The sequence below is a fragment of the Numida meleagris genome, chromosome 4, assembly GCF_002078875.1.
Source record: "Numida meleagris isolate 19003 breed g44 Domestic line chromosome 4, NumMel1.0, whole genome shotgun sequence".
NCBI lineage: Eukaryota > Metazoa > Chordata > Aves > Galliformes > Numididae > Numida > Numida meleagris.
In genome coordinates this window covers 41,062,891-41,089,279 of record NC_034412.1, presented here as the reverse complement: position 1 = coordinate 41,089,279, position 26,389 = coordinate 41,062,891, and the positions used below count along the sequence as shown (strand labels likewise).

Genomic DNA, 26,389 nt, shown 5'->3' with positions numbered 1-26,389 from the left:
GTTGGAATTTACTGCTTTGGTTCATCGCCAAGCTGGAAACTCATAACTAGGCATTCTCACAGTAAGCTTTCTATTATTTGTAGAAAGTAACTGAAAAAAAAAAAAGACAAATGGTCAAAAGAAACACTTTCCTGCTGTTTCTCAAGTAAATCAGCACTTTGTTGCCTTAGCTTATGCATCTTTCACTGGTATATCAAAATGCAATAACGCGCTTCAGTCAGAAGTGGACATGCCAGTTCTTGCTGGTGCTGCACGGCGCTTAGATGCACTATCTCTGGTGAGTAAGAGCATATTTCCTGCTTATATGAAAACATCAAAATTCTAAGGCACAAAATCTCACAGGAATTCTATACACTCAACTCAGAAATTCTAAATCAGACACCCAAGATCTCCAATGACCACTCCCATAATAAGGATCTTTGTTTTTAGTTAAAAAAACAACCTGTTATTCCGCTGGCTTTTTATGTTGGGTAAAAGACATAAGGGTTTTGCCAATGTTAACATGACATCTAAATATCTACAGTACATAATGATCTAAGGTTATGGAAAAATGAGATATTTCTCAAAGTTTTACATTTTTAAGTCTCTTAAAGAGAAACCAATAACATCATCATAAAAAAACCAACATGTAGAAATCTCCCTCAAACTTCATGTTTGTTGTGACCAATGACATTCAGGAATGAACTCTGGAAAAGAGCATATCATCCTGACACTATTATGATATGATTAAGATATAATTTTCCTGTTACACTTAACACAGCAAATTTCAAGTCAATAAACACTGCATGTGTAAAAGAGAACCCCACCACCCCTCCTTTCCTGATATTCTTCCGGACTATTAAATTAGATATACAGAATTTGATTACTACTATATTATGTACGTAATAGCAAACAAAACAACCTATGTTAGAATAAGTGCACAAAAATAACAATACTGTGTTAGAAATGTTCTTCAGTATAAATTGTTGGCTGCTACATTATCAACAGATGGCAATCTACTCATGACAAATTCATCTTCCCTATGTCTCATACTTATATCTCCTTATTCTACCATCTATTTGCTACTCTACATGTCAAGTCAAATACTTTGCAGAACCATTTATCTGGATTTTCTGTTCAAAAACGTGAATATATTTTATCCCAACAAATTCAAAAGAGCAGAGTGCTCAGAAATATTAAAGATCACATTACATACTTTCCATCATGTGCATCTCAGTTTAATGCATGCCAATAATGCTTACAAACACCCTGTACACCCTTGCATATACAAGACTATCCAGCAACTATTTTTTGGAGCTTTAGTCAAGTTTAAACACAACTTCTTCAATTAATACTCAATTTACCAACAAAATATTTACATATAGGTCAGGTGATTATCATCTACAAAGTAATTGGCTTTGTAACATACTTTTAGGAGAGTCTGTCCTGGGATAGTTTTAATATGGGCAAAATACAGTTTAGGAGGATTTAGTCCATTTAAAAACGTTTGTCCAAGTCTTTCTCATACAACATCTGAATTATGATAGTTATATAACAATCACTCCCATATATTTAATAGTAACTAACAGCTAACTATACCATTACGCTTTTTGCAGGTGATGTATTAAAAATTAATGCTTGTTATTCAATCACTGACTAATTAGAATAATTTACTTTAACTACCATATTGCGTGATAGTAGAATGATGATTCTAGTTAATGTACTAGCATATTTTATTAATCACATGGTAATTACTGTAACAAATTTAAATACAGGTTGTATTGGGGGATCATAATTCAACATCTTTATTAAAATTCTTGTTAGAATCAGACAGTTATCAACAATCAAGATGAGACACCCTTTGCCAAGTGCTTATGGTGAAAATAGTACAACTCTATGAAAATCAGAGTAAAGGGAGTAGTCTTCCTCTCTGCATAAGTTTCCAAGGAGGAGACAGCTGCATGTAGTGACAGTGATGAGCAATGAGCCAACTGCTGCTCCTGAATCCTGTCAAAGCCAACAAGATAGTTGGGTGGGGTTACCAATCCTCTTATCCCTCAATGAGTAGGGATGAGTCTCCTGATAATTACCCTTGCTGCCCTTTAAGGCCCATGAGACTATCATGACAGCTCCATGACAGCTCTCTACAACAGTTTGATTTGCTTTATGCCTGTTTATATCACCATTGCTGCGAACCAAAACAACAACAAAAAAGCTACACACTGCCTAAGAGACAGGGAAGGGGTAAAGACAGCTCACTGTTCTTCTGCCTGACAATTAAAACATAACTTATGTATTGGCAATTTCAAAATACTAATTATCTTCTACAATGGGCAGTAACTTGCATTCAAAATGTCAACCTGTTCTGAAAATCTTGTATTCGTTCACAGTCATAACATCTGCCAGATTTTCTATGTTTTTTTGTGTGTCTGTTTGGTGGTTCTTTTTGGAGAGAGAGTGAAGGTAAATATGTACAATTCTCACCGTGCTTTGCAGTCTTTCAGAATGTTGAAATCATAACTGCATTCTTTTGGCATATTAGAATTGGAAGCAGTATTAACCACTTAGTCTTTGGGCCCATATCTGTAACAAAAATGGAAAACTGAAAAATAGTACTTTACGCAACTCTTATTTTGATATCAAACATTCTCATTTCATTCTTTGCTTCAGCATGAGTGCAACAACAGATCTGGTCACAGAGTGATTCTACCTTGCTTTAGAGATGGTCATTTCCCTACAGTATTGCCAAATGTGAGGGGTTACACAGGGCTACACAAGTCAGGGTTACCTGGGCTTCTGCTACAGCTCCACACAGAGGTCTCAAACACACAGCTGCACACAATTATACTTATGCAGCATTTCCCATATCTGTAAAATGAAAACAAAGGAAAGTATTTCTTGGTTAAAATATCTGATGGGTCGAGGATCAAATTTTGTCAGCTTGATGGCACTTGCTTAGTAGCAGTACTGGGAGAGTTCAGTTTTGGTAGATTCTGTCCCACAGAAGTAGGAGAAAGTGGGCAATGTGAGCAATGCTTGGTAGGTATGTACCATGTTCCTCCAGAAACCACAAATACATGCAGATGCAATTCACACATCCATCTTGATTTAAGTGTACTATGTTTCCCATGCAACACCAGTCTTGTAACCTGGCAGTTAAATGACAATTCCATGATTTCTGCATCATAAACCACAAAAAAAAATCCACATTACATATAACAACATTTAAAAAACTCCCAAGTGGCTGGTGATTTGCAGTGCAACTGCAAGCTGTAGTCTGGTACCTCTTCACCAAAGTTAACAAAGTTATAATATCATGGCATTGGTGTAAAGTAAAGCAGTAAGGTACTCCTGTGTTTCCCTCTTAAAATACAGTATCTCAGGAAAAAGGGGTTCCTGTGAGTATCATTTTAGAAGCTGGAATCACAAAGAAGGTTCATCATATCCACTGGCCTATAGGAGAAGAGTGGGTAGAAGGTTGCAACAGCCTACATTAGCACTGTATAAATTCTCCAGGAGAAACCAACAGCCTACTTTGCATGCTGCAAATCAAAGCACAGGATAGACAGCAAACAATCTGGAATTTATGCAGCTGAAAGACAAAAAGAAAAACCCTTGAGGAAGTTTTATAATCAGAACCTTATCAACTGGCAGACACAATTTTATGAGAAATGTATGTGTAGGTGTGCATGGTTTCCAAAGAGAAAATCGTGCAAGCCATTAAATATATTCTAGAGGAGCTATACTATGCAGCTTGCATAAAGCAGATAATTTTGAAACAAGACACTAATATAGTAAGTTCAGATTCAAATAAGGTAATCCAATTTTTCCTCTCCTACATACATGATAAAGCCTCACAATATAGCTAGGAATATGCATGCTAGACTGGCACTGTACTACAATGAGGCATTAAATAATCAATTATGTTTTAGTATTCACTTTGTCATAACCATTTAAAAACTAAGTACCAGTGTATGACAGCTTTTCTATGTATGAAGCTTATTAAAAGCCAGTTAGAATTCTGCTGTGTATTTGCTGCAAAAAATGGGGAATAGAAGGCATTTAAAATTGTTTATCTGTTCTAGAAAGCACACAAAAGTTGACTTGGTGGGGGAAAAAAGTCCACCTCTTACATATTTAAAATATTAGATACTTATTTCATGAACAAAATGTACTTTTATTTCAAGTACATTCTAAGCATTTTATATTTTAAAATAACAGAATGTCTTCACTTCTACAAATTTAAATTTCTCTGTTAAGTGAGCAGATGCAGCATACTTTTACTTAAACAAAACAGAAAACAGAAAACAGAAAACAACAGTCTCACCTATGCTTTGAAGCAAATAATCTAACCTTTAGCTACACAGCAGCTGGGATTTACTTTTCTAAATAAAAATTTGATGCTGGCAGCATCAGTTCTGCTTTATTTGTGATAGACCCTTGGATTTTTTTGTGTGAAAACAAATGGAAAGAGAACACCTGGTAGCTGTCATGTCAAAATAATGTATTTCAGCCCATGGCACCCTCTATACCTAGGGACTTCTTGTATAATGACACAAGAACTTCTCATTTCTAGCCTTCTACCCCAAGAGCTTTGCAACAGTCTGTTGTTCATAATTTTATATAAATACTAGGCACTACTCCCCCACTACTAAATTATTCTGGGATTTTCATCCAGTGACAAATGCAATAGAGAAATCATTCTATCAAGGCAGATGTTTGTAACTATTGAAAATGTTTGGTCTCGCTTTTCAATGTTTGTGTTTACAAAGTTTTCAAAAACTATTTTAGAACATATGCATACCTATACCTTCTTGCCTCAAAAAACCATCATCATTATCCCCCCCTGCATGTACAATTTCCTTAATCCAAAATACAATACACAGAACAGGTGAAATTCTGCTTCTCCTAACTTATTTCTGAACCCCTTGTCCTTTGACCCATAACTATGTTCTCTCCTCAAAACATCTCTTCAGGCAATATAAGCAACATTCACCTGACTCCCTAGCAAAGATTAAAAAAAGAACTGTCTTCCTTACAATTGCCTATTCTTTTACCAGATCCAGTGAAAAAACACCTCTACTAAACCATAAGTAAACTATGCTACTTAATTTTGTCACATAATTATTGAAAAGTGTTCCCTCCCTTCTCCACAGCATCACAAACATGTGGCAAAGTGAACAATCAAACTTTTTTTTTTAGCAGGTTGCTTTCACTAATCATTAAATATTAATCAAAAATTCTCCAGAATTACTTCACACCACTACTGTTTTGAAGTGGTAGAATTTTCTGCGGTATGAGGAATTTTCTGCGGTATGAGTGATAGTGTTTGGTTATGCGATGGCAGCAATTTCTCCTAAAACAAAAAAAAGAAATACACAGAGGGCAGCATTCTACACTAAAAATAGCCATGGCTCATGAATAGATTCATGATCTGACAAGAGATTTATCTGCCCTTATGAAGACTGAAATATACAGATGGGCTTACCCTCTTCTTAAAAGTTAGACTTAGAATAAAGAGCAAAAACCAATTTCTTTAATCTGAAATAATTTCTGACTTGTGCCACAATCTTTACTTATCTTCGCACAATAATATTTGTATTTTTAATGAGGGGGAAAAAAAAGGAACATCAAACATAAGGGATATAGTCATACTACACAGAATCATTCATGAGAAGTTTATATGTACGTCAGCAAAGAAAAATCAAAGCAAGGGTGGAAGGTACTAGAATTACAGTAGCACGGTCTGTTTCACAGGAAGCTACATGTGCATATTTCTTACAGATCTCAGTATGTATCAGTGTTCTTTAAGCAGTGATCTGACTCACTACCAGGCTCACTAGTAATTTATAACTTTTTTTTTTAGAAAGAATCAGTTTCCTCTACTAGATTGAGTGAGTTGTATATAATTTTCTTCAAGCGCTCATTACATGCTTCTGAAAGACTATTTTGATTATAAGATGAGAAGTAGAGAACATCTCATTATGTGTAGGCTAGATAAAATTTATTAGAAATAATGACTTCTGTACCCTCTTCATCTGTCACTGATTTTGTATAACTAATTTATCTCCCACTATTTTTCCATTTGTAACAACGTTTGCTGGTTTCATATTCACAAATTTGCTTTCATCTAACTCCTAGTTTTAGAAATCCTTTCCATGGCTTGCTTCACAATATTTGGAGACACCTCTTATAATCTTACACGCAATTCCCTCCCCAGGGCATATAAAATTCCCAAAGTGACAAAATTTGTTTAAAAGCTCTTTTTTCTAGGTTTTTTTTTTTTTTTTGCACCTTCCTTTACTTAGATGCATCAAGCGTCAGTCCAGTGACATACCATGGAATCTATCATGTTAATATAGCATTAAACAAAATAAAGCATTTATTTAATGAGATCACACTTACCATGCATACGCACATCACACTTCAAACCTCACATGAGGACGAATAAAATGCGAAAATGTGATAGTTTGCAAACAGCAGTATTTCCACAGCAGTTTGTACCACCATGTTCAAGCAGATCACTTTAAAGTATTAGTCTGTGAAGAGCTCCTCTTTTTGTTACCCTGTGGTAATACATCTTGAAGAGTAAGAATGTTTTCTAGCTTACAACTAGTGCATGTAAATTAATTTTGAAACAGGTCTGAAATGAAGGAGGTGCCCGTTTTACTACCTACACTTCCTTTTTCAACTTTGAGTGATGTAGTCCTTTACAAACACAGCATTTGTGACACAAGGAACATGCATGTGCTTATGGACAAAACTTCTCACAGATACACCTCCCTCCGAAAAGCATGAATGCAAGCACAGAAGCACTCTCAATAAAACCAAGTTGAAACCAGGAAACAGTCCAACCAAATCTAAGCAACATTAACAAGCTCAAAACCTCATACTGGAAAGTCTCTTGTAACAAAAAAAAAAGGAAGGAACTTCCTTCACATCCCATCAAGTGAAGGACAGTTTTACAGATCTTCATGTTCTCCTTTTCCATCAACAGAGCAACAGATTTATACCCCCAATCCTACTCTTTAGTTCTTTTCTCTGTTCAGAGTTTTAATTATCACTCCCATGCTCACAATGTGGAAAATTCAGCCCTTTTCCATCTCCACTGTTTATACCTTATTTTCCCATGTTTACAGTTCAAACGTAAATATCATTCATATTCTAGTACCCCCAAACCACACTAAATCATAACAAAGATGCAGTATGTATAGTAGGGTGACAAGGAGTACTGGATAGAGTTTTCATCTAGTATAAGTACATGATCTGAAGCAAAACAAATCTAGAGAAACTGAAGGGAAAGAATAAATAGCTATTTTAATGCAGTTTACCAATGATTTCCGAATTAAAACAAGCAAAAAAAAACCAACAAAAAGCTCAGCCTTCCTACAAAATATACTTGTAATCTGATCATTCCATTAGTTGCATGGCTTACAAATCAAGTAATTAAGTCTTGGTGCTTCTTTAAAAAAATAGCATTTGATTTTTTTTCTCTTCTACAATAACTGTAAATTAAGCCTTGCCCTGAGATGCTGCAGTGTTGGATCTTTAACGTGTTCCTACTGCTTAAGCTAGTGATTGCTTCTATCACATTAATAACGTGTGTTAAAGACTCTTAGATGCCTAAGTAGTTTGCTGTGATACTTTGAAAGCATCCTCCCTAGACTAAACTCCATCTTTCCAGAGCTAATAACAACATTTTTGGATCTATTGGGAGACAACATACATCGCATTCACCACGATCAGAGCCTTCTGCCTTTGTTTTCTCTGCACATATAAATAATAAATACATTTTTGCATGCATAAACAAAAGAAAACAAAACCAAATAAAAGAAAAATGATTTTATACTATTATACAACCAAATGTTTAAATAAACAAGTAAATAATATCTATTAACAGTATTTGTGCGGTAGATGTTTTTATTAATATGTTTCATAGTTACTAAAGAATTTATAGTTGTCAACGGTTTACGGGTGTTAGGCCCGATTCCGTGACAAAGGGGACGGGGGACCCACGGGCCCACACCCCGGGAAAAGGGGAAAGGGGAAAAGGGTAGGGAGATGGCCCTGAGAGCAAAGAACAGCGGCAACAATCTGAGGAGAAACAAACTAATTTACTAAATAAGATATCGGAATGCAAAACAACACACTGTAATACAATATAATTACAATTTAAGCTGATAAATCCAATACAGAGAGAGAATGTCCCAAAATCAAGGTAGGCCTTACTATACTACCGATTATAAGACGGCTGGAGAGCGAGGTGCTGCCAAGACGAGAGACGGCAGAAAAAGGGACGAGGTCTCGTGATCTGCAAGTTTTTATACTGTGAGCTTTTATCTTTTCCCTCCGGCTGGAAAATGGTAACAGAGGAGCAAAGTACCATGGGGAATGTAGTAGTCCTTCTCTTCTGAGAACCAGGTACATTCACTACATGATGTTATGATGCGGAGTACCAATAACCGAAAATCATAAAACCATGACAATAGTTAATTCCCAATCCCTTTCTAATGGCTACTTTGTATTTAATTCAGCTTTTTTCTTGGACATTCATTTACAAATGGGGATAAAACATAATGAAATAAAGATCTCTATCCAATAACATGCTGAAGGAGTGCTGCCTCCTTGCATTTTTATGTTTGACACATCACCTGGAAGCGCATTTAACAATCCATTAAAAGGACACACCTGCACATATAACAATACCCTTTTATTACAGAAGAGATGTGTATTTGCAAGATACAGATGTATCTTGCACTCACTGTAACACAAAACCCTTAGCAGTCCAGTAGAAGGTGATGTCAAGAATTGCCACAAGTCCTTGGCTTTGTGATATACTGTGGTAACAAACCTGGGCCACCCCTCCTCAAGGTAAAGACGTGACAAGGAAATCATAGAAACAACAACAGCACTAGGAAGGGACCCCAAGCAGGAATCAAGTTCATACAGGCTGGACTCTGACTACAAGCCAAACATACGTATGAAAACATTCTTCATTCTTTAAAATAAATATCTTCTATACTCATCATTATTGCCCAATAAACTACAGTTTTTACTACACATACCTACCAGCTAAATGGTGTGCAAAAAACATGCCTTCTCACTTAAAAATATGAGAATGTGAATCTGTTTAATAGCCTTTAAAACTTTATGATGGGTCTTAGCTCAGAAAGTACTTACAAAGGTTTTAAATTTTGTCAAAGTCAAATACTACTGAGTCAAAACTAAAAATATTGAACAGCCTTTATATATATATATTTTTTAAAGGCTTGAAGTTTTTAAAGGTCATATACAATGTTTATAGTACAGTAAACCCAGGTTATCATTCTAGCAATGTTTTACACATATGGGTTGCAAGTCCTTACAGTCCCGGAGGACACAGTGATTCTACAGTCAGCATATAAACAGCTACTACTGTCTCAACATATTAAAGAGAATACTTGCTCCTTTAGAATACATGCAGTAAGAAAAGCATTCATAATTCATGAAATTTCTTCACCAAAAAATCCCAAATCATTCAGTAGTTGGACAGATCTATAAGCACAGTATGGTCAAAGGTACATAATTCACCTCCAACTACACATTCAGGGACAGAAGCTTGCAGCTTGAAATCTGTGGTGCATCGAAAGAAAAAAAATACAAAACAAATTATTTCCCCTCCTTGGATACTTCTCCTTGGTTAATTGACAAAGTAAATAAGAGAGAAGACGCTTCTGTTTTAAGGGCCAGGATAACACCAAAATACTTTAAAATGCTATCTCTAGCTCTGCTATGTTTCCTCTCTTGCCCTAGTATGGACAGTCTAGCACTGACAATCCATCTTAATGAAACTCAAAAGAGTACAGGTGCCTCTGTTTGTCTTCTCTTTCTAACATGTTAACAAAGCTCACAAGTATTAAATATGTAAGTGAAACAGTCTCTGTTTCTCTGAGATCTCTCCTACATCTCCAGGCTTCTTCAGAGCTTACCTTAGCATGCAAGGATATGCCTATGCTCTCAGCTCATGCAAGTTTTCATAAATATATAACTGAATCATCAAATTCCTCAAAGAAGTACATTAAAAATCAATCTACAAGAGGGACAAATACTGCTAATAGTTTCAACTACGAAGGCTGCTACTGAAGTAATGCCTCCTATTTTATTATGTTGGCCCATGAAGTCGGAGGTGGTATGGCAGTAGACGTTGGTCCCTGCCAATATTCCATTCCATTTTTGCTGTCACGTGACAGATGGAAGCAGAGACACAGTCTGACAGAATGGCATCTGACATGGAAGTACATATGAAGAAAAGGTGTGTCACTGAGTTCCTCCATTGCACTCATTGACATACATCAATATTTGCTGAGCGTTTCTGGAGACCAAACAATGGATGTGAGCCCAGTGAGACAGTGGGTGGTGCGTTTCATCAGTGGTGAGAACAACAGTGGATCACCTCCATAGCTGCAGATTGTTACAAGTGCGTCCTGCAGGCTTTTGTTTGTGCTGCCAAAAATGCATAGCAAATAATGGTGATTATGACGAAAAATAGTGTTTGGTAGCTGAGAACTTGCTCTATCAAATAATGTTATTGTACTCTTTATACCTGTTGTAGTTTCCACACAAATAAATAGGAGTCACCGCTGTCTGAGCAAATGAAGAATAGTAAGATGCAGAGAGTAAAAAAAAAAAAAAGATGAGGAATTTTTTTTTTTTTTAAAAAAAGACAACTAAACACAAGATCTATGTATACATTACATGCTGGGCAAAAGGGACCTAATTATTTTCATTATTTACAGGTATTCAATTCAGAGGCAAGAAATGTAACAAATTCTGGGAACTTTACTGGGGAAGATGCACCAAAACATCACTTGGTAAGAAAATATGCATCTGAATGAGGTTCTTCAGTTTAATGTATTTTCTTAGGTAAATAGAAATAGGTTATAACAGGTAAATAGGCTATTGCTGTTAAGGCAGCAGCAAAAAAAAAAAAAAAAAAGAGATAGTTATTTTATTTGATAAAATAACAGATCGCTTTCCTATCACGGTAATTAATTGAATGTAATCTCTATGCATATAATTGAAAATACAGTATTTTAGGCTATTAGCCTCCTTATTACTTGAAAACTTAAATTAATGGGAAAAATAAAGAGCTTAAAATGTACGTTAATATAAACATAGCTCATGGACATAGAAAGTCTCCATCAGGTCATGAAAAGTAAGTTTCCTGATAAAACTTCTTTTCTCCAGGATTACTCTGGGCCATTTTAGGCAGAAGATAACACTGTCTTCATTCATGGTACATTTAAATGGGGTAAATAGGGATCTATACGTTGAACAGTTCTAAGGCAGTGTTCAGGTACCGGACCTTAGATTTTGTTTATATGGTTAACTTCTGTCTTCAAATAATACAAAACAATTTCTTTTTAATGGCTGAGTGCTTTTAAAACATTTAATGTTCAGAAGTCACTTGAGAAGATGTAAAAAAAACCCTGATCTAATTACTGCATTAATTTAAGACATTTTATATCATTTCATAATACGATCTGACTAGTAAATCATATAAGAAAGTTTAACAACAAAATTTGAGCAATCTTGTGTAGAGAAAGGTGTCCCTGCCTATAGCAGGGGGTTAGAACTAAATGATCTTAAAGGTCCCTCCCATCCCAAACCATTCTCTGATTCTATGAAAATTAACCTAGCATGTCTTGATGAGTCACAACCAGTGACAAACCATAAGTAAAAATGATCATGAGAGAATTTCATCTCGTATCAACAAGAAGCCTACTTCAGCAGGGTCTGGATGAATGTTAAAATTTCAGAGTTCTACAAGTAGCCTTAAAATCAAGAAGCCACTAATTAAACGTGCAAATAATGCAATATATGGGAAGACAAGTGATAGATGAAATCAGCTAATGTAATCAGCTCATAATGCTTCAAAAAAAAAAAAATCCTGCTGCTTGTGCTATCCTCGAGTAGAATTCCAGAGGTATTTCCTTTAGGGAATGAACTATGTTCATATATGGACAAGCAGATATACAATCCAGAGACCCAATACCAAAAAATATGAACCAAAATTTCTCGTACTGTCAGATTTTCTAAATTAAGTATTTGTTTTTTTTCTTCAGAGTACAAGTCGATGGAATTAGGTGAACTAACTACTTTAAGATACAAAATAATTATAGCACTGATTTCGAAAGATTTGCAATTTGTATCTAGTTATTTTGTTTGTTTTAAAGCAGAAGTAAATATTTTTTTGCTTTTGTTTTGTTTAATGTTTCTGTGTGTTTTATGGTGTAACTCTGATTTTATAGGGCATTACCATCCTGTATTTCAGGAATAGCATCCAGGTCTTCACCAGTCCCCCACAGTGCCTCATATAAAGCTGCATATTTTATCCCCATCGTACTTGCCATTCATGCCCACCCACACGAGACACATTACTCAGATCCAAACATTATAGCATTGCTATGCTGATGATACCTAGATTTATTTCTCCATTAAACATTAATGATGCAGTATCCTGGAATAAATTTTGAGTGCATTTTTAGATGTGCTAACCTGAAGATAGCCATGAAATGTATCTATTTTTCTGCAAGACAAATTTTATACTGCCAATATATAACTGCTGCTATTTTAGCCCTGCCCTTCCAAACAATTAACCACTCCCAAAAATTTCTGTATTTTCAGATAATTCTTGTAACATTGTAAACCAGCAGAATAAAAGTAACTGAAAATACTTTGAAGGAATTAATACTTCTGTAGCAACGATAAGGAAATGAGCTACATATAGTTATTGTTGAAACTTGCACTGATGTTGTCACACATTCTTTCATATATTCCAACAGCATAACTGTACTTGTAATAGACACTGACATAAGATGGCAATGCTTTTTCTAAAAAGATTTTTTTTTTAAATCGCAGAAAATTAAAAAAATTACAATTAAATTGAAATCCAAGGCTCAGCCAGCCACTCAGAATTAACCAGTACATTCCTTACCAATCCTCTATTACTGAGTGCAGCAGGAGAGACACAAGACATGCAAAATCAGCCCAAGTTTTGGTTTTGGATATAATAACTTCTTGCACTGTCAATAGGGGACACTTATTAGGATAATTTCTGTTACCTATCATTCAGCACGTCTCAACAACCTTGTTGCCTCAGCAAAATGCTTTGCTTGCAGCCTCATTTTCAACGTGTCATTCATGTTATCCACCATGTGAACAGTATCAATTTGAAAAAGTAAGGTCATTGCAAAGGCAACAGGAAAAACTGAAGAAAAGCAGAGAAAAGGAAATAGGCAGGCTGCTGCCTTTTTGCATTTTCTTTATGCAGAGATCAGCTTTGGAGTTACTAGTTGTCCTAGTGAAAAATGACTTTTTCTTTGGTATAATCTTTCAAGCAAAAGCTAACCTTTAATTACATTGGCTGTTACATTATGACAGGTAATGCAACAAAAATATTTTTGAAATACACATGTAAGTATTTTTCTTTCTGGTAATAACCCATGCTTTCCTTGGAACAAAATCCTATACTGATCTCTATGTAATGTCTTCTTGAAAGCAAGAAGGTAATAAGAGCTAAGTGAAGGCTTTAGTGCTTATATTTGACTGGAGTAATAGAAGCACAGACTAGTGAGGGAAGCTGTGATCTGAGTTGGTTAAGTTTGGAGAAAACAAATCCTTCTACATTTCAAGAGGAAAAAGAAATCCTCTCTTCCCCGCCCTCCTCCCCCCCCCCCCCCAAAAAAAAAAAAACCACAAAAAAAGCGCCAGTTTCTCACTTGCAAAATTCAAGTCAATGTGCTGATGTCTTTACAAAGTAACAAAAAAACTGTCTATCTGCAGCAGAAAATATTTAATTAACACACAATACTATTTTGCTGATACTTTACAGAAAGAAAGCTGTACGCCCTTAAATCAAACTGAAGATCAGAATACAAAAGTGCAATGCAACTGACTGATCATCTATTACAAAGGACAGTAGGACTCCCTGGTTACAAGTGAATTCTGTCCTTTTCACTTATGTTTCACTTTTTTGTTAAAGCCTGATGCTCCAGACGCTCAGCTTTGCTACGGAATAGTAGGTTATGGCAGCCCACAGGGAAAATGAGACACATTACATACCAGGTATGAAGCATTCTGAAATATAGTAAGACTCATGGGGTAGGTTGCTTTCCAGCTGGCCCGTATTTTGTAGTGTATTAATCAAAATAGCATCTACTACAGTACAAGTCAACCCTATCACAACATGCTAAAGCAGAATGAAATGCATTATAGTTCCATATCATGCTCACATACACCTTCAATAAACTAGGAAAACACACAGAAAAATGCAACTCTTTTAAACAATATATTAAAATTCTACACGTGTTTGTAACTGACACATTCTAAATCAAGAGATGGCTTTCACAGATGCCAGTGCAGCTTTCCAGGACATAATGCATAAGTTACTTCTGCACACGCAACGGTCTTCCTGAAGCAAAGCAATTTTGTTTGGCTATGAAAGAGTTCATTCATCAATGAATATTTTTTAATATACGCATCCAAAACCACTCAAGCAGTAAACTTAGAACTAGATCTATTTTTAGAAACTTACTTGCATACTTACTATAAGAATAAGCAAGTACTTCCTCAAGAATGACTATAGATCTGATTTCAGTACCATAGAGTGTATTTCAGGTGAAAATACCCTGTTTACTACTCTACCTAAGACACAGAATAAAAAAGCATATTGTAAATAATTCAAAAATGTAGTGTCGTGCAATAAAAAAAACTGTTTAGGTTTACCCCATGAACTCTTGATAGGTGTTCCGGTTCAAATAAAAGGAACACATCAAATCATCTTGATCCTTTCAGTTCTGAATTGTTGAAAAGACTTTCCCTTTTCAGAACTGAGAGTTTTTTTTTTAAAAAAACTTTCAATCTGATCATACAAGCTGTCACAGAAATATCTAACTTTACTAATTCATTTGTACAATATGGTCATTGTAAAATTCAGTAATTTTCTCACAATGTGAATGCGCTTTAGATCTGGTTAATAGAAAATGGCAGTCAGAAACAATCAAGTGCCATGCACTAAACAGTATATCAAGCATCACAAGATATCTAATGAAAATATTAATAATCAAAGATAGTACTGTTTCCTATTAAAGAATAGTCTTTAAATGTAAAGAATTCAAAGCACTTCTGAAAACGACAATTGAGGAAACTGAGGTACCGAAATTAAAAACATACATGAGATCATATAGAACATGACTGGTGGCATAAGGTGAGAAAACAGTTTTTATGCTAACAAATTCAGAAGCTTCACTACTAAGCAATGTGGTGAGAAAAATGCAAGTACAAAAACGTATGAAATACCAGAATAATCCTCAAAACACTAAGTAACAATGCAGCTACAAATACAGAACAAGATAGCAATGACACTGAAAAAGCAAAAATACCAATATTGAGGATATCATCAATTCCTTGTTCCCTTCAGGGTCATAAAATTTATTACAGCATTTTATCTTCAACAAGTACCCAATTAATATGTAGAACTGCTTCTGCACTTTTCCAAAAGCTATAAATTGATCTGGGTAGTAATTCTGTGCAGACAGTAAAAATAAACTTTTCATATGCATGGTGTTTTTGTAATAGGACTTACAAACCAGGCATGGACAATTTCTTTTTGTATATGCTAATATAGACTTCTGTATCATTTTGAGATGAAGATAAATGCTCCTTACTAAAACTGAACTTCAATTGCACTACCCCTATAAAAGTTTCTCTTCTTCATACTGTGCAAACACCTTATTGTTTGCTTGTTTGTTGGTTGTATAACATGGTTTTTTAAGCTTCATTAATGTTTTTAATATTTGTATTTCATAGTGTATATCATGTTATCATAACTTACCTCCAAGAGGTGTCCAAAAACAGGCAGGGAATCTTCCTGAAAGTATTTACATTATCTATTACATCACCAAGAATGTGGGCTGACAACTGCTAGAGCATCCCTCAGTGAGGCTCAGTTGGGTCCCTTGATGTCACTAGACATTTGTAGCACAGATCTGTATTTGCAGCACTCTCTGTCAAGGAATGTCTGTAGTAGCATGAGACAAATTTTCTGGGCACACACAGTTTGCCAGTATGTTTCTCTAAGACCTGTCACATCTGAGAGTATTCTGCCTATCGGTAATCATCCCAAAACAATCTTACTCCTGTGATAGCCTGAGTTGACAAAACAGGAAGGTGCCAACCCCTTCACAGAATCATTAGTGCTCATATGTGCTCAGGCATGCTAATTCAAGTCATTAATCTGACCTAATGAAGAATATGGACACATTTCTTCTGGGCTAGTGAGATGAATAAACTTGCTACAACATCAGACAAACCCTACTTTCTGGGGCCTTGTGGTCCTGCAGTTTGATATGACTTAAAGTGAGTCATCTCACATCAGGAGTACACGGAAGAGTCTGTATGCTGGAAATAATACCTGTTATTTTCACGGAAAAAAAATTAACAGACATGGCAAGAGGCAATCTGGACTCGTGAACTACTAAACATATTACTTATACCCATTGGGATCCATCTTTACCTGAAAGTGAGTCATCCAAAAGCAGAAGTTGGATGCAAATGTTTCAATATACATTTCTCTTTTCCCCCTACCTCTTCCTCATCTCCTTAATATTCACTGTCAGGGCAGCCAAAGCTAAACTAGCTAAATTGGACATTGATGCTAAATTTGTGTCTTGTGCTGGCCACCTATGAAAACACTAAGAAATTCCTGTTCTTTCCAAAAGTCACAGAAACACAAATAAGTACATTTCCCCTTGAACCTATTGAGGTGTTCCAATTTAGGAAGATAACATGGTACAAGGAAGGTGTTTGTTGTTTGCTTTGACCACACAGGATGCATCAGCTCAAAAACTATGTCCTGTCATCTTCTGTTACTTGAAGGTAACAGCAGAAGGTTTCATCATTAATCTACCTGTATTTAAGAAAACAAAGTTTGAATGTACTCTCAACAGAAACCCTCAACATATCATGACATTTCATTAAGAAGTCCATGTCATCTCAGTAAGTCACCTCTTTACTCAGACTGTGCTGTCATCATAAATTGTACACCACTAAGAACATTGAAAAACGTTTCGACAAAAAAGGCATGTGTAGCAATTGGAAGGACCAACACAATGGAAAAGGCATTACAAAAGAGGCGCAAGGACCAGCACGATAGAAAGGTGTTACAAAGGAAGGGAAGTAGATCACTCACCCATATCAAAAGATTCTGGGTTCGCAGGGAAAAGCTTCCACCAAGGAGTGATCTCCAGAAAGACATCCTTCCTCAGTGGCAGTCAGCCCTTCAATGAGGCCTAAGAAGGGTGGAGCCAGGCTCTACCTTTTCCAGTCACACAGGTGAATTGCCTTCACCTGCGCTCCCAGGGCTGACTGGGTCTTTCCTCCAGGTGCTCAATCAGTGGCTCAGGCCATAACTCAGCAGTTCCTATACAGCATGCATCTAACAAGGTGATCCAAATTTTGCATCTGATACTACTGAAATTTAACAGCTATACAAAGCTGTTAAGGAAAAAAAAAATCAAATCTCATACTGCAAATGCAATGTTTTCCAGATATTTTTAAACTTTCCTCTTGCACCACAATGACTAGGATATAGTATCTTACACTGGCATAGCAAAAGCTAAGACTGAATATATGTCCATGGAAGGCTTCAGATTCATTTACAGATATTCTTTATATTCAGGGGCAACGCTTATTTCTGTTCTTTGTGTTAGTAACATAATCTGATTAACCAATTCCCAATTCCAAACACAGAAAACCAAACACTGTCACTGTACAGCCATAAAAGTGATTGCAAGTTGTACCAATTAATTAATTCTTTCCTCCTACATTTATTAAACCATCATCCCTTAAGACCAAGTAAGGGATGACTGAATAGCTGTCAGCAGAAGAGAGATGAACATTTGGAGCAAACATACTATATAAGCATCTTACTCCTATACTCATGGGCTTACAGGATATTAGATTACGCATGGAGCTCAAAGATGCTTCAGTTGTGTTCAGGGAATATAGTTAAGGATGGGTGCTTCTGAAAATATTAAGATAAATTTGTCTAAATTAAATATTGATTAGTAGATACATTTATCTTTTGGCAGCCTTACACTAACAACATTAAGTTTTCCTACCACACATTTAACTACCTCCTTAAGATTTTTCCCTTTCAGTAGCTTCAGGGTTTTGGAACTATAGCACATACAGTAACTGAAATTTTTTTTAATGACCATTTGAAACACAGTTAACAAAATTAGTACTGTCACTTTATTTCTAAAAGCAAGTTTATTAACTAACCTTATTGTGCAACTTTGAGATTGGTTATTCAAAGATTTAAAGCATTAGGCGGGCACGCAAGCAAGAATATATATCCATGTATGCAAAAAATATAATAGTATCTTACAACTCTACCACTAATGTAAAATGTCAAAAGATGAATTTAGATTCAGAATTCATTTTAAGATGTATAATTTGGATCTGTACCAAAAATGGTATGTTAATTTCCCTGTTCACAGAGCACTAAGTAATGAGCACAAAACCTGTTTGCAAATATAAATACAATGAAGCAGTTCTTAATTACTACATGCAAATGTATGTTCAGAAAATTCCTTATTATCTACAATGTTTAAAATTATAACTTCTATTTATACAAATTTAGAGATTATATTCTGTGTAATTAGGTGTAAATTTTAAAGACACGCATTAATCACAATTTGTTTTTGCAAATTGGATTAATTAGCACACATAAGTGGAGATTAACTATGAATCACACTTTCTCAAGTAAGAGACCAAATGAAATCAGAATCACTTTTTTGTGTGTGGAAGGGTGAAACAAAGGAAACAATTTTTCAATATCATTTTTGAAACTTATGTAGTAAAATAAAGCACAAACCATGCTTCTGCTGAAGACACTACCATGCACATGGGCTTATGATGGATTTGCATGTTCTGGTGGAGTGCTATTGATCTGTGTTGATCGGGATCCCAGAGTTCAATCTGCTAAAACATAAAACAACTGAGAAAAAGAGACAGTATATACTTTTCTCTGCCTCCAAAATGGTATATTCTCAAATATTCACACTGTGGCTTTTTATGTATTGCACAGTTCTATAGAAAGTTGGATGTAATCAGAATATAATCATCTATACCACAAAGGTAATACATAGCCAAACAGTGGGAGAAAACTACTGTCTGATAAAATGGTGTAATGCTGTACTATATGCACACTTTTTTTTTTTTTATTATTTCACCAAGCACTTTGCAGGTAGAAAAAAAATCAGTTTTGTTTTACAAACACATTCTAAAATTTGAATGACCAGTTTCCTGCTCACTCCTGTCACAGTACAAGGAATAATAAACAACAAAAATGTCCATCTACGTCATCCTAATTCATTGATTGACCGATAAAAAATGTGATCTTAAAACTCCATGGAAGGGTAACAAGATTTAATTCGAGTAATTTTCGAACCTGGAGAGTTAAACAAATGAAAGAAGCAGCAATTGCTGTCCTTCCAGCTTGCAAAATTTGTAAATAGTTTTTGCTCTAATCTTGGTATTTATGTGTTGATATGAAACTATGCAAAGAAAATGTCATGCTATCCTACCATACAAATGAATGAACAACATATTCAATTTCAAATCTCATTATGAAAAAACAGATAGGTTGCAACTCTGACACCCTTCACAGCAGCCTATTTGTACCTTTCAAAGGCAAAGCAGTCTTCTATTCTAGCAATGTGGAAAACCTCTCCCAAGCAAATACAATGGAAAATCCTTACTAGGACACAACAATTTCATACATTCATAGGAAGTGACATGGCAATAGATAATAGTTAGCAGAAAATGTTTTCAGCTTATTTCATGTACAAAACATTCACATTGGAAAATATCCATTATAGTAAGTGGAAAAAATGATGGGAAAAAACAAAAATAAGAAAACCCACAAACCAACAACCATCAACTGAAACTGTTATTACTTATTCTACAAAACCAATCAGGTCCTCACATTTGCATAATTTGTGTCTGAAATATTTACAAAGACATTAAATTTTCAACAGTTGCCTTGATCCGAAACTACAAAATATACTTAGGTCCCTGGAGGACATTAACAGCAGCTGGAACTTAAACACTCCTTAGGATTTAGAATTATGCAGTACAAAATTTAACATACTAGGCGTCTCATAATGAGCGTTCCATGTTTCTACAAAATCTTCAGTGCAGATAAGGATTTGTGTACCAGTCTGACTCTGGTCACCAACAAATGCCAGTGATGATTGATTTCAGAAATCAGTTTCATTATTTTCGTAGAATCTGTTCATGAAATCTTTTGTTCATGTTGTTCAACAGTGGTCTGAGATCTAAAACATTCAATAAGTACAACTTTTGATTTGATTGGTGGAAGTTAATTGTCTCCAAATGTGAGCACTGCATAAGATATTAAGCTACTGAAGTTAATGTTTGTTGCAACAAGTAACAACTCTTCTGAGAAGACAGTATTACTAAAACATATGGAAATAAGCACCTTGGATATTTTACATCAGAATTATATTAGCATTTGTGATTCTTCATCATTCCACACTGAAATCCAAGCTGTTTCCATTTACAGCTAGTGATGAAATTATAATCCTTGCCCAGATAGTACCATTATGTAATGAGAGGTGGATTTGCCCTCTTTGTTTAACTAGAGGCATCATAATTAACTTACCAAAAGGAGAGATTTTAAGCATGGCTATTATTCTACCTACAAAAGATAGAGTTGTTACTGGACAGTTCCTACCTCAGATGTAGCTTCCTTTGAAAATAAGCAGATATCAGCACAACTACACAATACCAACTCAGAGCCTCTTTTAGCGATGATATATATACCATTTGATCAACCACTTTGGAAAGAACCCGGAGAATACACTTCAAGTAGTTGAAGACTTTGGGAGCTGTTGATTTAACTTGTTTTCCCCTTAAACAAGGATTTTGTCATAATTTATGTACAAGCTGAATATTATAGAATCATTGAATCCTTAGAGTTGGAAGAAACCTTTAAAGGTTATCTAGTCCAACTCCCATGCAATGAACAGAGACATGTACAGCTAGATCAGGTTGCCCAGGGCCAGATCCACCCTTACCTTGAAAGTTTGCAGGGACGGGGCATAAACCACATCCCTGGGCAACCTATTCCAGGGTATAAAACACGTTAGCAAAATTTAAGCAATGTTTTTTTTTTTTTTTTTTTTTAAACTGGAAATTCTACTCTAAACCATAAAGTTATACTTCTCAACTTTACCGATACCTCTATATGAACTTTAAGTAATTGCTTCTGCACTTCCAACACTGTTATGCTCTCCCTGTGCCAGCCTCAAATTTCATTTATATGAAAGATTAAACATACATACGGAAGATGTTGCATGTTGGGAGGACGACTGCTCAAAAACCAGCACTAAAGAAGCATGGAAACAGATCTACTGACAATGGAAAGATCCGAGTACTTTAGAAAGAAATATTAGAAATGAAGGAAGAAAAAGCAGAGACTACAGAAACAGAATGGTAAGCAGGCAAACAAGGCATGTCTACAAGAATAGGGAGTAAAAGCATTCTAAGAGCACTTCAAGAAAAATAGAATAAATATGGGAAAAGAGACATTAAACATATTGTAGCCATCAACCCTGTTCCCCCTCCCAATACCATCTTCAATCCATCCATTCTAAAAGGAAGTAAAGTTTCTTGTAGGCACAAGACCTTTTCAGAAATTGTTCTCCTTTAAGAACCAATCCAGACTTTTGCCTTGAGAGAACACCTGTCACATGCTGTGGGATATTTCCCTCTTGTTGTTTGAAACATCATAACTTATACAGGGATTATGGAAAAAAATTATGCTATTATAGGTTTACAGAATAACATTTCACAATTCTGTGCCAGTTTTATTCCATAGGTTCTGGCAACATGCTCTAAAAAATCCAACAAAACAAAAAAAACACTATTTGTTACTTACAAAAGGGAATCTACATACTAAGAAAATGTTAAAAAGAGATTGTGTTCTATTGGCTCATTGTAATGCCTTCAGGATAGTTCAATACCACACTGAACATGGAGGCTGAATCAGGGTGTCCACACTTCCTTGTTTTTCAATCAAAACAGTTTCCTCTGGCTATAGATACTGAACTGTATGCTGTAAATATTTCCGCAGAAGCTTTCTCTAAGTCTGATGGATAAGAAAATCTGAAGCAGCTGCATGCCTCCACTGGGCATGAATTCCCTAGACAACAGAATAGTTACTCAAACCTTAAGACATTGACCTTTAAAAGACTTCTGTAAAATCATGAAAACCATGAAAAATCTTCAGAGGATGTTTTTACACGTTTACTCACACAGATAGATCTAGAGATAACTCTGTGACACTCAATAACATTTTTATATTGTCTTACAATAACGTACACAAACTAATCAAAGAAGAAGCTGTGTATTATACAAGCACACGGCCTGTTTCTGAACATATTTTTAATATTCATGCAGAAATACTGGTACTAATAAGAAATTTATTACATTTATAAAGAGTAAAGCAGAGCACTAATTACTTACAAGCAAAGGATGAGGGGAAATCAGCAGTTGCTACTTTCAATACAAAAGAAAAACAAAGCTGAAATGAGTGTCTTCAGCAGAAGAAAAGCTGCCCAATATCAAAATATTAAATCCTTCTTCTAATAGTAGCTCCCCTAGAGTTTTAAAAGTAAATTTTAAGAACTGTATGCCCGTTTGTGTGCAATAGCAGGGATTATGAGATCTATACTGAAGTGTACAAAGCAGCAGTTACAGAAGAGGAATACATTATATCAATGACCTCTCTGTACACTCTGATTTACTGTCCTAAGATCTTCCACCAGTGCATGACATGATAAACATAGAACACATTCTGTTTAGCTAGAACAGTGGCAAGAACTACCACAAATTCATTACGTTATGAAATACAAGGTACTGCAAAACGCTACTAAAAAATAAGCCTAGTGGTGGAGTAAAAAGATTTCTGCAGATGACCTAAAGAATTCGTAGCATTTACATTATATTGTACATGTGCATGTTGAACTGAAAATAGTAGTTCCATAGTCAGTCCAAGGCCTATGTTGATAGCACACTATAAAAATCTGATACTTGCCAACAAAAACTACTATAAGAAGCTTAAGAAAACTAAAGATAGAGAATTTCTTACCTGATATAAAACAGAGAAATACAGCTTTCCAAACATTTAAAAAGATACCTAAACTGATGTTAGCATCCACAGAATTCAAAATAGTCTTACTTTCTTTTTAGAGGTTTTGATCATAGCAGCTAGCACTCCTAACTATAGGAAAAGGAAAATATCACTTCCTGCTCTCTTGGAATTACACTGTATGGGCAGTTTGCATTTAATGTCTTTTCCCTCTTCCCTTCCACCTAAGAACAAAAATACAATCAAGAAAACAAAGGTGCTACATTCTGGTTTGTGTTACTGTTGAAGTTTTAGAAGTATGCTTTATAGGTGATACAAATGATGTTTTATAGAAAAGAAAAAGTAGGAGCCAAATGGGACTGTAATGTGGAGAGAGAATAAAAGCAATACAGTAGGATAAAAGAAAATGAGCAAAGGAACAACAGCAGGGGAAAATAATGAACCAGAACAAAAAACTCACCACTAACAGAATTAGCAAGAATTCTCAATAGCAATAGAAAATTGCAGATATGGCAACAAGAACTTGAGAAAGACGGAAAGAGCTGGGTTTTAGGAGTGGAGTCAGCCAACTCATTCCTTTCCTCCTTGCTTAAGGGAGTAAGAAAAGCTTTTTTTATTCAAGTATTTGAATCAAGCACCTAATCTGCTTCTCACCCTAACCAAGTTCAATAGACAGAATTATAATGATAGTGCACTACCAAAAAAGGCCCTAAAGAAACCCTGAACAGTGGATAATGGTTTTATTATCATTACAGATAATGTGAATGAAATTTAATAAACTTCTATCAATAACAAAGAATAATTCAACTAAAAACACAACAAAAATATTTTAAAAGGATGCTTAAGAGACAAAATGTACACACAATCTCAAAGGGAATAAACTCATTAAAAAACAGGTCTATCAGCAATTATCAGTCTTCAGGTTGTGAAAAGCCTTAGGTAAATGGGTGATTTACCGGTAACATCACACTAAAATTGTTTTCATTTTACATTTTCCTGAAAAGTGGTCAGTATTCGGAAAGAACACTGAGCAATGAAGACCTTCAGAAGATACCGAAGATATTCAGAAAATATTTGTTGTGAAAGGAGATATTAAAAAAATGGAAAATACTATTGGTATATTCTGCTTGGTTTATAAAGGTTTTGCTTTCTTCCTTGTTCTCATCAGCTTTGTTCTCATTTTGCATTTCACTTTACTTGCCCATGATATTTTGTCAGCTAGATAAGTCAATCATGTCTCAGAGTCCAACAATGAAGAAATTCTCAAAGATTGTGTGATTCCAGTTAGTGATGTATTCATACACCATTTATAGGAAATTGCAGTACTGTTCTAAAAAGCAACTAAGTTGAAAATATACTGTTATCAATACACGAAATACTGTATGTATACAGTTCTCATTCCATTTTGTGGGAGACATTATTACTATTACTTTCCAAAGCAGTCATTCCTCACAGATTGAATTGCTAAGGTTCAGCAGATACTTGAGAAATAGCTGCCACAGAATCTGTGGCCCCAAGTTGGAAACTAAACTCTACCTGCTGTTCAGCTTCTATTTGGTTAATGTCAAGCTTACACATTCTTAAGTGTCATACAGATTTAACAGAACACACAATGAAGACTTCCCACATAAAACTTAAGAAAAAGTTATATGGTACACTGCTTGGTCAAAGCTTTTACAGAATAGATTTTTCAGAATATTAAATGCTTAATTGTGATTAGTTCTTCAGCAGCTGATCCAGACAGCCTATGCACAGGATAGTAGTCACCTGCAGTTTGCACAGAGACCACCACAGTTACTGAAAAAGCAAAGTCAGACCCTCTGTTACAGATCCTAACTAAAGAACAGGAAAGCTCAAATGACTCTGACTGTATAGCCCTGCCTTGAGTTCATTACACTCTCAACAGTTGCAAAGAGTCCTGTTCACAATATTACATGTGCTTTCAGCTCATTTTATACATAGTTTTGCAGTTCAGCAAGTTTCCTTCATTGAAACCACATGCTTATTCTGTGCTGTTACTACAAATTCCTGAATTCATTTATATATATATATATTCCTATAGCAAAACAACGTAAGCATGCATGAAACAGTCTTCAGTAGACAATTAACTTTGATTAGCTTCTGTTTCTTTAGTAAGAACCTTCTGGCTTCTGGGAATAGTTTCAGAGGCCTTCAAAAAACCTTCTGACAGCAGTAACATGACCAAATATTGGACAAATTCTGAACTGTCAATTGTCCTCTGCAATACAATTTCTGGAATTACGGGAGCTTTCTTCAGGGTTTTTGGTCGCTTCTGAAGTAGATCAAGCATTAAAAGTTAAGGGAGGCAGAGAAGGTCCATTTCCATATTGAAATAGTCCTTTTGCAAACCTCCACTCTAACCCGGGAAAGTTGTCTTTCTTCATTTTGTCTTTCAATTTGGCCTCATAGTAATCATTTCTCCTGAATCATTTCATAGCTTGGAATAATCAATACAGATGTACTTAGATGCATAGATGCATTAAATGTGCACTATTAATGTACATCGGAAAGCTCACGTCTTTGATGTGTGAATTTATTATTGTAATAATGTATAACATTTTAGGTCTGGAGATTGTACTGTGTGATCATCACTCCCCTTAGGCATTCATGCTTTGCTCTCGTTCACTTAAAACTATAATATTTTGTTAGTGAAGATATTGGAATTTCTCCCCAAATATTACTATGCATGCATCATTACTCAATATAGATCTAATCCTCTCATTTAAGTATCCAATACAAAGCTATCATTTAATTTCATAATGATGGTTAACATCAGCAGCATCAACAAGTTTCTTTTGAGCATTTCTAGATGAACAAAAATCTCCCTGGAAGTAATGAACGTGGTACTAAATGCAAGGTTGAAATACCATATACACGACTGCTGCATAGCAACTTCAGCATTACTGGTACGCATATTGAAAGGATGAAAGTTGCTTAGACTGGAGAAAAGGGGGGATTGAAGGGGTGAAAGTTAGCTCAGATTTGTGAATAGCTTAGGTTTGTGAAATGCTCAAATTCCATACAATCATAAAAGGAAACTTGAAACTTCTTGTGCTGGAGAAGACAGATAAGGAGAAAGTCTGGGGCATGTAGTCCTCGTAAAAGACAGATAAGGGGGGCACAGTGGTACACAGTACTAGGTGAAACAGTTAGAGGGATGGCTCCCCC

The 26,389-nt window shown here is 35.4% G+C and overlaps 1 protein-coding gene across 3 annotated transcripts in view; it reads right to left on the bottom strand.

Annotated features, from left to right (window-relative positions):
* The window catches only part of CCSER1 (coiled-coil serine rich protein 1), a 632,727-nt gene that overhangs the window by 197,273 nt on the left and 409,065 nt on the right, over positions 1 to 26,389 (bottom strand). Inside the window, exons 10-12 of one of the 3 annotated variants that reach the window (XR_002438018.1) lie at positions 2,768 to 2,847; positions 2,464 to 2,562; positions 1,575 to 1,986 (exon numbers count right to left, since the gene is read on the bottom strand). The exons of 1 other annotated variant lie outside the window; for it this stretch is intronic. The gene's annotated coding sequence lies outside the window, so the exon portion shown is untranslated. Of the gene's footprint in view, positions 1 to 1,574; positions 1,987 to 2,463; positions 2,563 to 2,767; positions 2,848 to 26,389 lie in introns of those variants that run through there. One more of the 3 variants, XR_002438019.1, reaches the window with a different exon arrangement.